The sequence below is a fragment of the Hemitrygon akajei genome, chromosome 22 (genome assembly GCF_048418815.1).
Source record: "Hemitrygon akajei chromosome 22, sHemAka1.3, whole genome shotgun sequence".
Taxonomy (NCBI): Eukaryota; Metazoa; Chordata; class Chondrichthyes; order Myliobatiformes; family Dasyatidae; genus Hemitrygon; species Hemitrygon akajei.
The window spans coordinates 60,698,936-60,715,390 of record NC_133145.1 but is presented as its reverse complement, the minus strand read 5'-3'; the positions used below and the strand labels follow the sequence as shown (position 1 = coordinate 60,715,390).

At 42.2% G+C, this 16,455-nt stretch overlaps 1 protein-coding gene across 2 annotated transcripts in view; it reads right to left on the bottom strand.

Annotated features, from left to right (window-relative positions):
* cep112 (centrosomal protein 112) overlaps positions 1-13,426 on the bottom strand; it is a 531,702-nt gene extending 518,276 nt beyond the window's left edge. For both annotated transcript variants that reach the window (XM_073026401.1, XM_073026402.1), the window contains exon 1: positions 13,221-13,426. The gene's annotated coding sequence lies outside the window, so the exon portion shown is untranslated. The remainder of the gene's footprint in view (positions 1-13,220) is intronic.
* Positions 13,427-16,455: the final 3,029 nt, after the last annotated feature.

Genomic DNA, 16,455 nt, shown 5'->3' with positions numbered 1-16,455 from the left:
CTGACTCTAGAATGCAAGAGACCATTTTAAATTTGCTATCATTGTGAAAAGAATTCCACTGAGACATCAAAAAGTTTTTTTTAAATGTCATGGATGATTTTGAACCTTCTGGTTATTTTGTTCTTTAAGAGGCTCAAATTCAGCGGCTGAAAGCTAGGCTCCTTACATGTGTGGCATGTTATACTAAATCTGTAACACAAGCACACATTGCAAATTGGTAATCATTTTCCTGACAAAAAAAATCCTCAAATTTCTTAGCATTGTAAATCATTAGCTATAAAGGGCTCATTAAGGAAGTGAAATAATTTAGAAGTCCCAAACTAGTCTTTCTTACCCTCAGTAAGCCGTTAAATGTACAGATGCTGCTTTCAGATTGGTCAGTCACTAAAACTGAAACAGAAATTTGCTCAACTGACAATAAACCACTTGGATTTTTTTTTAGAAACAGAAGTGGTTATCTTTAGCTTCAGCCGTCTACTGTACATGTGGGAAAGTACTTCTACAAAGCATACTAAGATAATGTTTATTGACCATTTTACTTCCAATTAGAACATATTCCTCCAACCCTCATCCCTCACTCATATCTCAGTCTCAGGGATGTGTATATTGGTAATAAATTTACTTAGAAATTTGCTACCTAAATACATCAAGAGCCAAAATAAGTCTATATCAGATCTCTCATAAACAAAAAATGGCTTTTTAATCTCCCAATCCATCTATGTCCCTATTTGTTTACCAGTACTGCACTCTCTGTCGTTCCAATACTATATTCTGCACTCTGTTTTTGTTTTTACTACCTTTACATAGTAATGTACAGCTTGATCTGACTAGATGGCAGGTAAATAAAAATGCTTCACTGTATCTCAGTTTATGTAACAATAATAGACCAATACCAAAAAATTAGTGTTCCTAATTATGTACAATGTTACTCTAGAAAGCAAGGAGTTAAAAAATGAACATTAATTAGCCACTGCAACAAATGAGAGGGCCTGGATACAACGTGGGATGAGTCAATGATCATAAGCATGCCAACAAAAGTGGAAAATAACCATGTTTCTTAGTAGAAAACGGGATCCTTTGACTACTGGAACAAATACTTCAGTAAGCCCAGAAAACTTTTAATGCTAGATTTCCTGAAGTGCTCCATGGAACATTAATATTAATTATGATGATCAATCTCTGAAACACATCATCTGTTTTGTAGTAGGGTCCAGTTGACTAAACATCAATTCACCTACTAATAGTGAGGGAACTGGCCATTCTTTGTACATGAACCAAGCCGCAGGACTTGGGTGTATTTTTTCCATCATCACCAAAGATCTCCAAAGTCCAGGCAATGCCATTTTTTCAATTCTGCCATCAACAGGAGGTACAGGAGCTTTAAGACACAGACCTCAAGGTTCACTTCACCACTGCCATCAGGGTCTTGAACTGGCCTGAAAAACCAACACTACCTTGGACTATATTTCACGTTTATTTAGCTATGTATAATTCATGACAGTTTAATTTTATATTAGCTAATGTTTGTAATCTATTATGCTGTTGTTGCAAAAAGCCTCATTTTTGTAGCACGTATAGCCAGTGCACGTAAGTCTACAACAATTAATTTTGTTGTAGAATAAATTTTTGAACTTAAATTGCTGAGAAAATTCACAGCTGAGTTAGACAGAATTCAACCCTCCTGGATTCTAAAGGAATCAACAAATACTAGGACTGGGTGGGAAATTGGAGCTGTGGTGGTATAAGTTTCCTTTATCAGAAGAAGGGCTGGCTAACAAGACCTCGATCAAAAAGGGAAAAAAAATCTCCATGAAATAACATTGAAAGAATGTGGGATGCTATCACATTGCTAAGTAGTGTCAGAGAAAACAGGAAAGATTCAAATAAATCTCACAGTTCAGCATACACTGACCACAACAAAAAAGAGTTTTTTGATATTAGCTTAATTCTTGAAAGAATCAACAATAAGTAGTCTTTACTAGGAATACTCATTCCTGATATATAACTCCTAGTGGAGAGGACAACATGGCAGCATAGCAGTTAGCGTAATGCTTCACAGTGCTAGCTGTAAGATCAGGGTTCAATTGCCACTACTATCTATAAGGAATTTCTAAATTGTCACCGTGGCTGCGTGGGTTTCCTCTGGTGACTCCAGTTTGCTCCCATGTTCTAAAGATTTCTGGGTTAGGTTCAGTAAGTTGTGGGCATGCTATGTTGGTGCCAGGAGTGTGACAACACTTGATGTAATCTCAGACTACACTGGATGTTGATGCAAAACAACACATTTCACTGTATGTTTCAATGTTTTGATGTACATGTGACAAATAAAAGTTAATCTTTATTATTTTATAGCTAGGTATGGTTCTTACCTTCCAATCCTGGTAAGAACTAGGGTCAGTATCAATATAGTAAATCATAAAAACTGTAGAACAGAGCTAAGGAGGAACGTCGTTAGCACGAATGTGGTGAATCTGTGGAATTCATTGCCACAGACATCTGTGGAGGCCAAGTCATTGGTTACACTTAAAGTAAAAGTTAATAGGTTCTTGATTAGTACAGGCATCAAAGGATACAGGCAAAAGGCAGGAGAATAGAGTTCAAAGGGATAATAAATCAGTCATGATGGAATGGTGGAGCAGATTCAATGAGCTGTATGTCCTAATTCTGCTCCTATGTCTTATGATCTAAATCCAAAGACTTATATTGTTGAACAGACCAGGACCTTATAAATTTCAAAGCTGACAGTTGGAGCTTTAGGTATCAGATAAATGGAAAATAAATGAAGGATTTTTCAGTGGCATCAATGATCTTGAATTCTTTCTCCAACCTCCAAACTGCAGCAGAGGTTGGAGTAAGGCCCATGCATAAAGTCTGCTTTCCAAATATATGCTCTCTAATTACATTCTTCTCTGCGTACTTTCACATTGCTTCACAGACTGATTCAGATTTTCAGAGTATTCCATATTTACCGAGTAAACAACCAGGCATCAAAGTCATGAATGTCGTTACAATAGACCCACCTATTTTAAAGGATAAAAATACTGTGAGAAAGCACATCTTTTTGTTACAATGTATATTTATAGAAAAATTAGTTTAATTATTTATAAATACTGAATAATTAGAAGAAAACCATGTAGTTACAGTGCTGTTTTTTTTCCCCCTATGGAGCAATCTTCAGGGGGATTTGGCAATACAATGTTTGTTCTGTATCACATCATCAACAGAAACACATATTTTTAGAACAGTTAAGCATACTAAGCCAGCACAGAAATCTCCAAAGTCCAAATACAAAAGAAAGAAAAGGCTTGGTGGCATTGTGATTGCATACTGTCATCTCACTTGACTAATCAATGCACACTGACATAAACATTACTTAATCAACAAAAACTGATGCACTATTTACAATAGGATAGGTTACGATAACTAGCAAAATAAAAATCAAGACAATGTTACTTATAGTATATTCCTAATAAAATAAACTTAAGCCAATAATTATGTAAGTAAGAAATAGGAGTGAGCCTCCTCCACCATTCAATAAGATCAAGTCTGTTCTTTATCCCAGTATCAATTCCTGCATTAATTCCTAATACTGCAATTCTTTCAATACCTAAAAATTAGAAAACCTTATACTTAAGATACCATGTCAATGAAACAAAAAACTGCAATACAATATAGGAGCAGAATTAGGATATTTGGTCCACCAAGTCTGCTCTGCCATTTCATCTTGGCTTATTCATTTTCCCTCTCAGCCCCAATCTCCTGCCTTCTCCCACACCCCACCCCCGTATCCCTTCGTTTCCTGACTAATCAATAATCTATTAATCTCTACCTTAAATATGACGAATGACTTGGCCTCCGTAGCCACCTACAGCAACAAATTCCAGAGATTCACCATTATCCAGCCGAAGAAATTTATCCTTATCTCCGTTTTAAAAGAACACCCCTTTATTCTGAGGCTGTGTCCTCTGGTCTTAGACTTCCCCACCATAGGAAACATCCCTTCCGCATTCACTCTAATGAGGCCATTTAACATTTGATAGATTTGAAGGAGGGTCACCCTTCATTCGTCTGAAATTCTGTGAGTAGATGCCCAGAGCCAACAAACATTCCTCATATGACAAGGCTTTCAATCCCAGAATCATTTTTGTAGACTTCCTTTGAAACCTCTCTAATGTCAACACATCCTTTCTTAGATCAGGGGCCCAAAACTGCTCACAATACTCCAAATGAGACCTTACCAGTACTTTATACAGCATCAACATTGCTTTTACATTCTAGTCCTCTCGAAATGAATGCTAACATTGAAATTGCTTTCCTCTCCACCAACTCAACTTGCAAATTAGGGAATCCTGCACAAGTACTCCCTTGTCCCTTTGCACATCTGATTTTTGAATTTCTCTCACTTTAGAAAGTAGTCTGTGCTTTTATTTCTTCCACCAAAGTGCATGGCCATACACTTCCCAACACTGTATTCCATCTACCACTTCTTTACCCGTTATCCTAATCCAAGTCCTTCTTCAGCCTCTCTATTTCCTAAAAACTACCTGCCCCTTCACCTATCGTATTGTCTGCAAATTTGGTAAAAAAAACCCCATCAATTCCATCATCCAAATCATTGACCTATAACATAAAAAGAAGCAGTCCCAACACAGTTCCCTGTGGAAAACCACTGGTCAATGGCAGAAAAAGCTCCCTTTATCACCATTCTTTGCCTCCTGTCAGTTAGCCAATGCTCTATCCTTGCTAATATCTTACCTGTAATAGCATAGGCTCTTAACTTGCTAAGAAGCCTCATGTATGGCACCTTGTCAAAGGCCTTCTGAAAATCCAAGTACACAACATCTGCCAATTCTCCTTTGTCTATCCTGCTTGTTATTTCTTCAAAGAAATCCAAAAGTTTTGTCAGGCAAGATTTTCCCTAAAGGAAACTATGCTGACTATAGCCTATTTTATCACATGCCTCCAACTACCCCAATGAAGAATCATATGCAGAATTAAAAGGGATAAAACCTAACTGACTTATTGGCAGCTTGAAAAGTCGTGCTGTGAGAATAATGTATGAACAAGGAAGTGTTTGTTGCATGAGAAAGTTGCACTGTGTATCCTTATCAAAGTATGTATGTGATAACGGATGTATAATAGCAGCCCCTGACAGTACTCGAGTGCTCACTTGATTTGCAGATCTTTCCGAGCTCTGTGAGCGGGGCTCTGTAGTTCCACTGAGGTCAGACTAATTGGCCTATAATTTTCTTTCTTCTGCCTCTCTCCCTTCTTGAAGAGAGAGTAGAGTGACATTTACAATTTTCCAGTCCTCCAGAACCATTCCAGAATCTAGTGATACTTGAAAGATTATTACTAATGCCTTCACAATTTCTTCAGCCATCTCTTTTGGAACCCTAGGACATAAACCATCTGGTTCAGGTGACTTATCTACCTTCAGACCTTTCAGTTTCCCAACAACCTTCTTCCTAAACATGGTAACTTCATACATGACTGCCCCCGATAGTCTCAAACTTCCAGCGTACTGCTACTGTCTTCCACAGTGAAGAATGATATAAAATGCTTATTCAGTTTGTCTCCTCTTTCCTTGTCCCCAATTACTAACTCTCCAACATCATTTTCCAGCAATCCAACATTTACACATGCCTCTCTTTCACACTTTATATATCTGAAGAAACTTTTGGTAACCTCTTTAATATTATTGGCTAGTTTATTTTCTTATTCCATCTTTTCCTTCTTTATTACTTTTTTAGTTGCCTTCTGCTGGTTTATAAAAGCTTTCATTCCTCTAACCTCCCACTAATTTTTGCTCTATTACATGTCCCCTCATATATATTTATTATAGATTGTTCCCAGAAATTCCAGCCATTGCTGCTCTGCCATCATCCCTGCTAGTGTTCCTATCCAATCACTTTTGGACAGCTTTTCTCTCATGCCTCTGTGTAATTCCCTTTAATCCACTATAATATACATCTGATTTTAGCTTCTCCTCTCAAAATGCATGTTGAATTCTATCATATATGAACATTGCCCTCTAAGAGTTCCTTAACCTTAAGCTCTCTTCTCAATTCCGGTTCATTGCACAACACCCAGCCCAGACTATCTGATTCTGTAGTGGGCTCAAGCACAAGCTGCTCAATAAAGTCATCCTGCAGGCATTCTAGAAATCCCTCCTCTTGGGATCCAGCACCAACCTGGTTTTCCCAATTTACCTGCATCCCATGACAATCATAACATTGTCCTTTTGACATACATTTTCTATCTCCCATTGTAATTTGTAGAGCACATTTTTACTATCATTTGGGAGTCTGCATATCACTCCCATCAGAGCCTTTTTACCCTTGCACTTCCTTAGCTCTACCCACAATTCAACACCTTCCGACCCTACGTCACCTCTTTCTAATAATTTGATTTCATTTTTTACCAACAGAGCCACACTACCCCCTCTGCTACCTCCCCGACTTTTTGATACAATATGTATCATCAGACGTTAAGCTCCCAGCTATATTCTTCTTTCAGCCATGATTCAGAGATGCCCACTACATCATACATGCCACTTTGTAACTGCACTAAAAGTACTAAATAAAAAAATCATCCTCTGGATGATATATTAATGGTGTACACTCAATGGCTATTTTATTAGGTACACCTGTACACCCACTCATCAATGCAAGTAGTCAATCATGTATCAGCAACTCAATGCATAAAAGCATGCAGACATGATCAAGAGGTTCAGCTGTTGTTCAAGACAAACATCAGAATGGAGAAGGAATGTAATCTAAATGATTTTGACCATGGAATGATTGTTGATGTCAGATGGGGAGGGTTTGAGCATCTCAGGAACTGCTTATCTCCTGGTAGTTTCATGCACAACTATCTCGAAAGTTTACAGAGAATGATATGAAAGACAAAAAAAATGCAGTGAGCAGGAGATCTGTGCGAAAATGCTTTGTTGATGAGAGGTTATAGGAGAATGGCCAGATTGGTTCAAGTTGACAGGAAGATGACAGTAACTCAAATAATAGTGGTTTGCAGAAGCACACCTCTGAACTCGTAACATATTGAACCTTGAGCAACACACACAAAATGCTGAAGGAACTCAGCAGGCCAGGCAGCATCTATGTTAAAAAGAACAGTCGATGTTTCAAGCCAAAACCCTTCGACGGGACTGTATAGACCCAAAACGTCAACTGTACTTTTTTCCATAGATGCTACCTGACTTGTTGAGTTCCTCCAGAATATTGTGCGTGATGCTTACAAAGAACACATCTGCTTCTGCCTCACATCTGCATGCGATAGATGGTGAAATTTTGTTGACGGCCTCAATATAACCTGGAAATATTCCAAAGCTCGAGGGGGATAAACAAGGACCTTCACTTTGACAGCCACCAGCACCAGCCATCAGACTCATGTACTTGGGTTTTGCTCAAGAAGAATAAAGGCATGACATCACTTGAACCTGAACTTCCTGAGACACTGATCATAGAAATGACACCTCTTTATGTTCACTCTCTAGTTGGGTTGAGCTTTCTGCAAGACATGACTGATAAAACAATTTTGGGTATCAACAGATGAGTCAACAGGCCCCTGCTATTCCTGAAGCCACCCAGCCCATTCCTCCTGCAGTTTTCACAGCAATTCTCCATCAGCAGTAATCAAATCAGCCTAGAAAATGCTAACAACAGAAAATCATTTAATAAGTTAGAATAACTGATCCTGTGCAAGGCTTATTTTCCAAAAGAGCACCTATATTTACAATCGCAGCTCTCCATTTAATGCAGCTTTGCTGTTGCTAAGATAAGAGAGTTTCAGAGATCTTGTAAGATGTGCATACATTATGAATTTCAAAACCTAAACTTGCTTGAAACAAGCAATTAAATGTATACATTACCAACCTGTCACTCTGTACCTTTCACTATCCACTCCCCTACACCACCAAGCAATGTCTTTCCTTCAACTATTCAGCTTCTATTTTGATCTAACCTCAATTATATGATTGTAGACAAACCACCTGGAGCATTAGCTGCCCTTGTCACCTTTGCATCATTATCTGCCTTCTCCAAAAGATATATGCTTGGCTCGCTCCTCTCCCTTCTCTCCACCACATGTTGTCCCTTGGCAACAGTATACATAGATGGGTTCAGAATTCCCCACATTAATCTGCACTGCTTTCCCTTGTGCCGTCAGAATTCTTGTCCAACATACAGACAGAAATTTGGGGAAGAAATTTGAGACTGCTCTGCCATTTAAACACGATGGCTAACTGTAACCTCAATGCTAAGGCTCTAAATACACAGAAGCCACAGAGGAAAGGTAAAAAGACCTCGATGGAAGTTATATACAGGCCTTCAAACAGTAGCCAGAATGTGGACTTACAATTACAACAGGAGATAGAAAACGCATCCTGTCACAGATCGGTGATAACATATCCTCGCTGATGATCAACACTGGCGCACCTCAGGGGTGTGTGTTTAGTCCACTGTTAACTCTCTATATACACATGACTGTGTGGCTAGGCATAGCTCAAATACCATCTATAAATTTACTGACAATAAAACCATTGTTGGTAGAATCTCAGGTGGTGACGAGAGGGCATACAGGAGTGAGATATGCCAACTAGTGGAGTGGTGTCACAGTAACAACCTGGTGCTCAAGGTCAGTGAGACAAAAGAGCTGATTGTAGACTTCAGGAAGGGTAAGACAAAGGAACACATTCCAATCCTCATGGAGGGATCAGAAGTGGAGAAAATGAGCAGTTTCAAGTTCCTGGGTGTCTCTGAGGATCTAACCTGGTCCCAACATATTGATGCAGTTATAAAGAAGGCAAGGCAGCGGCTATACTTTATTAGGAGTTTGAAGAGATTTGGTATGTCAATAAATACACTCAAAAACTTCTATAGTTGTACCGTGGAAAGCATTCTGACAGGCTGCATCACTGTCTGGTATGGGGGGCTACTGCACAAGACCAAATGAAGCTGCAGAGCACTGTAAATATAGTCAGCTCCATCTTGTGTACTAGCCTACAAAGTACCCAGGACATCTTCAGGGAGCGGTGTCTCAGAAAGGCAGCGTCCATTAATAAGGACCTTCTGCACCAAGGGCATGCCCTTTTCTCACTGTTACCATCAGGGAGAAGGTACAGAAGCCTGAAGGCACACACTCAGCGATTCAGAAGCAGCTTCTTCCCCTCTGCCATCCGATTCCTAAATGGACATTGAATGCTTGGACACTACCTCACTTTTTTAAAAATATACAGTATTTCTGTTTTTTTGCACGTTTTTAAAAAATCTATTCAATATATGTACATTTTATTTGATTTGTTTATTCATTATTATTATTTTTTTTCTATTCTAGATTATGTATTGCATTGAACTGCTGTTGCTAAGTTAACAAATTTCACGTCACATGCCGGTGATAATAAACTTGATCCTGATTCTGATGTTACGATAGTTGGGGGATTTCAATATGCAAGTAGATTGAGAAAATTAGGTTGGTTCTGGATCCCAAGACAGAGAGTTTGTAAACTGGATACAAGATGCCTTTTTAGAGCAGCTTGCGGTTGAGCCTACTAGGGCAAAGCCCATTCTGGATTGGGTGATGTGTAATGAACCAGATTTGAGTAGGGAGCTTAAGGTAAAGGAACCCTTAGGTTTAGACTTGCGAGGAATAAGCTAAAGTCAGATGCATCACTATTACAGTGGAGTAAAGGGAATTACAGGGGCATGAGAGGAACTGGCCAAAGTTGATTGGAAGGAGGCACTTGCAGGGTTGACAACAGAATAGCAATGGCTAGAGTTTCTGGGAGAAATTTGGAAAACACAGGATAGATGCATGCCAAAGGAAGTATTCTAAAGGCAGCAAGATGCATCCATAGCTGACAAGGGAAGTCAAAAACAACATAAAAGCAAAAGAGAGGCCATAGATGGTACAGTGAAAAAGCCTTAGGCATATATATATGTGTCACACACACATTTCACATTATACTGATGTGAGTGATGATAAACTGTGATGAAATGGTGGTGCATACTCAACAGGCTGAATCGCCTAATTCTGCTCCTATCTCTATGGTATTATGATCTAAAAGTTAAATCTTATCTACCTAAAATGTGCTATCCCTCATTTTTAAATCAGTAATACCTATTATCTTGCAAGAAGAAACAGCCTTCTACTTGTGAAGATGCATTAAATGTTGTATGTTTCAAACAAATTCTCTTCCCTTTCTTCCGAATTCCAACAGGTAGAAGCCTATAGCCTCTGCAACCTTACCCTAAGCAACTCATGCATTGCAAATATTAACCTAGAAAAAAAATTATCAACCACTTTCAATGATTGTGACACCTGGGGCTGTCAACGCCAATATCAGCAGCACGCTGCTGGTCACAGCCCAATAACCAGAAAATGACCAGTTTGTTTCTTGGATTTACCTGTTGACTCATCAACCAACATCAAGAAACAACATATCTGTCAAATATCAGTTCCCTTTCATAGAGTCATGTTGATTCTGTCCATTCTTCTTATTCTTTAAGTTAACTGTTACCAAATAGAGTCAGAGTCCTACAGCACAGAAACAGGCCCTTTGGCCAACTAATCCATGCCGAACTGAAATTCTACAGTCCCATCAACCCATAACTGGACCATAGCCCTCCCAACTATGCACACATCCAAACATCTCTTAAATGTTATACTAGAACCCACATACACCACTTCCACTGGCAGTTTGTTCCACACTCATAACCACCCTCTGAGTGATAAAGTTCCCCCTCAGGTTCCCCTTAAATATTTCACCTTTAATCCAGACCTCTATTTCTAGTCTCACGCAACATCTGTGGAAAAAGCCTCCTTGCATTTCCTCTATCTATGCCCCTCATAACTTTGTACACTCTATCAATCTTCTCTCATCTTCTTCACTCCTTTAATTGATTCCAAGATTTTCCCTACTGCTTATATCAGGCTAATAGGCAAATGCTCTCTCTTTCCCATCTCAGTTACATTTGCAACCTCCTGATCTGCAGGAAACACTTTAAAATCTATGGGATTTTGGACATGACAAACAGCGTATCCTCTTCATTCACAGGCAATCCCTTGAGATCAAGGATTACTTGCTTCCTCTTGGTTCATTGTGTTTTTACTGACAAGGCAATGTGTAATCAGTCTGTTCTACAGATGGGGCAAGAGGTGTGTGACAGGATGGACTGTTTACTTATACTTCTAATGCTCCAGAGTTGTGCATTCGTGTTCTCAGCATCATCCCAACTGCTTTTCTCATATCGAGTGCTCAGGAGGCAGGAATTCTCAAAACTCAGAAGGGATGATGCATCAAATTTTGAGAAAGTCCTTGAATCACTTCCTGTTACCGCATACAGCTAACATTTTTCTGTGTCACAGCTGAGAATAAGGAGTCAGTTTTAGGATATATAGTGCCCAATATGTGAATGATGTGGCCTGCCTACTGAATCAAATGAATGAAATTCCATGCTGAGTGCTGCCGATGTTAGCTGGGAGAAGACAGCCAACATCTTCAGTACCAAGCCTTTCAATTGCCTCAGATTGGCAGGCCATATCGCTCACATATCTGATACTTTTAATTCAGACTTTTTGCCCCTTCCCTTTCAAGAGTCTCGGCCTGAAACATAGACTGTTTGCTCTTTTCCATAGATGCTGCCTGACCTGCTGAGTTCCCCCAGCATTTTGTGTGTGTTGATTTGGATTTTCAACATTTTCAGATTTTCTTGTGTTTGTGACACTATCCTTCACTTATCCTTCCAGTGAGCTGGGAAAAATATGCAGAGATAAATCAGAATCAGAAAGATTCATGAAAATGGGATTTACTACTACACAGCTGCTGTAGAGTTTTCATGTGGGGTTTGATGTCATGACCTTCAAACATCTTCAACAGGGTAGCACAGTACTGCAGCAGTCAGCAAAACTCCATTACAACACCAGTTCAATTCCCACCAGTCTGTAAGGAGTTTGTACGTTCTCCCCATGCCCACGTGGGTTTCCTCTAAATCTCTAAAGTATCTCTACATAAAATAAAGTCTTCTTCCTCTTAAGATAAAAGCCTGCGCTGACACTCTGAATACAACAGTGAACTTTTATGTCAATATCCAACTTGGCTAAGAGATGAGGGATGAGAAATGGTCTATGTTTTCCAGGTTCTCACCATGAATGTTTGTAGGAGGGCAGAATTATACATTACTTTGATAGAGGACACTATATCTTGCTGATGTTGAATGCAAGGACCATAATCTCATATCTATCAGTCACTCAGTTTAACTACATCCCATCCGTTATGTCTGTCACTTTGAGGCCACTCTTAATTTGGGGGAGCAACACCTCGTATTCCATCTGGATAGTCTCCAACCTGATGGCATGAACTTTGATTTTCCTAATTTCCAGTAATTTCTCCCCCTCCCTCTTTTCTCTCTATTTCCATTCCCTATTCTGGTTCCACTCTCACCCCTTCTCTTCTCACCTGCCCATCACCTCCCACTGGCTCACTTCCTCCTTCCCTTTCTCCCACGGTCCACTGTCAGATTCCTTCTTCAGCCCTTTACCACTTCCACACAGCACCTCCCAGTTTCTTACTTCATCCCCCTCCTTCCCCCTCATCTGGTCTCGCCCATCATCTTCCAGTTTATACTCCTTTCTCACCCACCATCTTATTCTGGCTTTGCCTCCCATCCTTTCCAGTCCTGATGAAGGACCTCAGCCTGGAACATCAACTGTTTATTTCCCTGCTTAGATGCTGCCTAAATTTCTGGGATCCTCCAGCATTTTGAGTGAGTTCCTCTGGATTTCCAGTATCTACAGAATCCCTTGTGCTGAGGATAGAGTTTACTTGGTTAAGAAATGTAGGCGCTACAGATTAACAATTTCTTATTCATCTTGCAAAGTGCAAAGCTTGTTGGAGTATCTTCACAGTTACCTCCTTCAAAATCCTAAAACGAGGTTGATCGAGTTTTGAGTATTTATTACCTCCGTTCCATTAATTTCTATCTACAATGCTACTTTAAAACAAAACTAATCCTTATTTCTTTGAGATGCTCCTTCATCGACCTGTTATTTTCCTAATACGTTCAGCTTTTCTGTGAAGATAGTCACAAACTACTTGCTTAATTTCGCTGTCATTTCCCCATATAGTGCGACTTATCTCATTCGATCTCGACTACAAACAAGTGGGCAATTGATCGCTACTCGACTGCCCGATTTCCACCTACCCGCAGACCGAAGGCCTCAGAGGCTCGAGGAGTCAGTTAAATTCGCCGAGGCGGACGGGGACGGAGCGGCGGGCCGGCGGCTATACCCCGCCGCCGGGTTAAGAAAGCGCTGCCGCCCCCCGCCTGCCCACGGCGACAGCTCGAGTCCAAAACGACCGATCTGAGCCGGTGCCAACGTTCAAACCCCGGCCCGCTCGCGCCGCCGTCGCCACATGATGATGCACTTCCACAAACCGCCGCCCGGGTCGTCATGGAGACGGCGACTCTCCGCAGATCCCTCGGCATCGGCGAGGGCGTCGAAGGATGGGCCAACCAGTGAAGTAATGTACGAACATAAAATTACAGGGACAAGTCTCATAATGTCGGAAATTCTATGTGAGTTTAATTCGTTTAGGCGAGTAAAACAAAATGACCCATCAGAACCCGATTAATTAGCACTGACATCTGACGTGAATTTGTTATTTTGTCACAAGAAAGTCATAAAAATCTATCAAATATGAAATACATAAATAGTGCAAAAAGAGGTTCATGAAGATCTTGCCATAAATCAACTCCTGCCTCTTTCTCCAAAATATTCACATTGAGTCTTTTACATTCTGCTAAAGAGATGTAAGGGAGTTTATAGTTTCATGAAAATACTTTCTAAAGGTGACACGTCTTTGCTAAAGTATTGTGCCCAGAATAGACAATACATGGGTTGAGGCCTCAATAATTTATTAGTTTAGCAACTTTATTACTTGACATAAGTTTATTATTAACAGAGCAAATTATTTCAAGGGCTTTCTTGACATGTGCTTGTTGGTCCTCTGTACTCGTCTCTCCTTATTCCTGATGGTTGCAGCGCCTCTTGCAACTTCTAATAATCACAAATTCTCTGCAAATTCCTCTGCAAATGTGACGCTGCTCTTGTCTCAGGCAAAAAATCTTGCTTTCCAAATTTGTCCAGCTTGTTGTGGTGAACTACATATACCTGTCTGGACACGCCCCCCCCCCCCCACTGCTCCTGTGGCTCCTCCCACAGACCCCGGTATAAAGGCGATTGGAGACACAGACCCTTCCTCAGTCTCCAGGATGTTGTGTGATGGTCACTTGCTGCTTCTGCTTTCTTCCAGCCAATAAAAGCCTACCTTAACCGACGTCTCAGAGTTATTGATGGTGCATCGATTTTATTGGCTGGAAGTTTTAAAACATGGAAAGCATTTTACATCCGGAAAAAATTGACATTGATCCTCAAGACTCAGAAGCAGCTCTTGCCTTTGAACTCTGGCTTGCATGCTTCCAATCATACTTGGAGGAGGTTCGTGTGACTGAGTCCGCTATTATGCCTCCTTTCGAGGGTCAGCCCGAAAGTTTACTCCCTTATCAGGGACCTGCTGACCTACCAAGGGGCACTGGACACCCTCAAAAGACAGAACCTGCGGCCGGTGAACACCGTCTACGCAAGACATTGCTTAGCGACACGGCGGCAGCGGGCCGGAGAGTCGAGTGCTGAGTTTGCCCGGGCCCTACAGACACTCGTGCAGGCCTGCGACTGCAAGGGACTGACAGCGGACAGCATGCGGAGCTCCTGGTACAAGACGCCTTCGTTACGGGGATCAGGTCAGTGTACGTGCGCCAACGGCTGCTGGAAAATGCCAATCTTACCTTACGCTCGGCAATTGAGATGGCCAACACGCTGCAGGCTGCTCTGCACAATGCTGACGCTGTCCAGCCGCGCGATCCCCCGCCAGTTCTGTAGACGCTGCAGACCCCGCCACCCACGAGCGTATCGACCTCGGCTGCTGCCACTCACGAGTCCACGAACTCCCCGAAACTGACCACAGCTGCTGCCAGTCGCAAGTCCGCGCAGTGTTACTTCTGCGGACTCGAAAAGCACCCCCAAAAACGCTGCCCGGCCCGAGAAGCTACCTGCTCCAGCTGTGGAAAGAAGGGCCATTTCGCCAAGGTCTGCCCGCCTCATGCGAGGCATGGGGGCGGTCATCTTGGTCGCCGCCATCTTGCCTGCACGCCTCGTGCGAGACATGGGGGTGGCCATCTTTGTCGGCACCACCTCGCCCCGCCTCCGACCCACAGGTGCTTACCAGGCACCAAGACGGCGGTTCAACTCTGGTCTCCATAACCCTCGACCAAAGCGCCCCACACCAGCTTGCAAGGTCAATGATGGACATCCTGGTGGAGGGGCACAGGACTAGCTGCCTGTTTGACGCGGGCAGCACTGAGAGTTTTATTCACCCAGACACAGTGCAACGCTGCGGACTCGTGACACGGCCGGTAAGCCAGAGGGTCACCATGGCTTCTGGGTCGCATTCCACAGACATCCGGGGGCACAGAATATCGGGACTTTGCGCTACTGGTCATGCCTCAACTGTGCGCGCCTGTGCTATTGGGGCTGGACTTCCAGAGCCACCTAAAAAGTGTGACTATGGCATATGACAGGCCCCTCTCACCACTCACTGTCAGGAACCCTCAGTTTTGTGGGACTTCGTCATATACCCCACTACTGACCACGCACACACACCGACCAACACATCCCACCCAGCACCATGCCAACAGCTGCGCTACTGACACCACTTGCAGCCTCTCCACCCTCAAGATCCCTCCCCCTCTGCTGTTCACCAACCTGACCCCCGACTGTAAACCTGTGGCAACTAAAAGCAGGAGGTACAGCGCAGGGGACAGGGCCTTCATTCAGTCGGAGGTGCAGCGGCTGCTCAGGGAGGGGATCATTGAGCCAAGCACAAATCCTTGGAGGGCCCAGGTGGTTGTTGTTCGGACCGGGCAGAAAAATAGGATGGTCGTGGACTATAGCCAGACCATCAATAGGTTCACGCAGCTTGACGCATACCCCCTACCCTGCATCGCGGATATGGTCAACCAGATAGCTCAGTACAAGGTGTACTCAACAATAGATCTGAAATCTGCTTACCACCAGCTCCCCATCCACCCAGAGGACCGCCCCTACACTGCCTTTGAGGCGGGCGGCAGGCTCTATCACTTCCTGCGCGTCCCCTTCAGTGTCACGAATGGTGTCTCGGTCTTCCAGAGGGAAATGGACCGGATGGTGGACCAGTGCCAACTGAAGGCCACATTTCCCTATCTGGATAATATCACCATCTGTGGTCACGACTGGCCGGATCACAACACCAACCTCCAATGATTTTTCCAAGTGGCCAAAGCCCTGAACCTTACTTATAACAGGGACAAGTGTGTGTTCGGAACCACCCGACTCGCTATC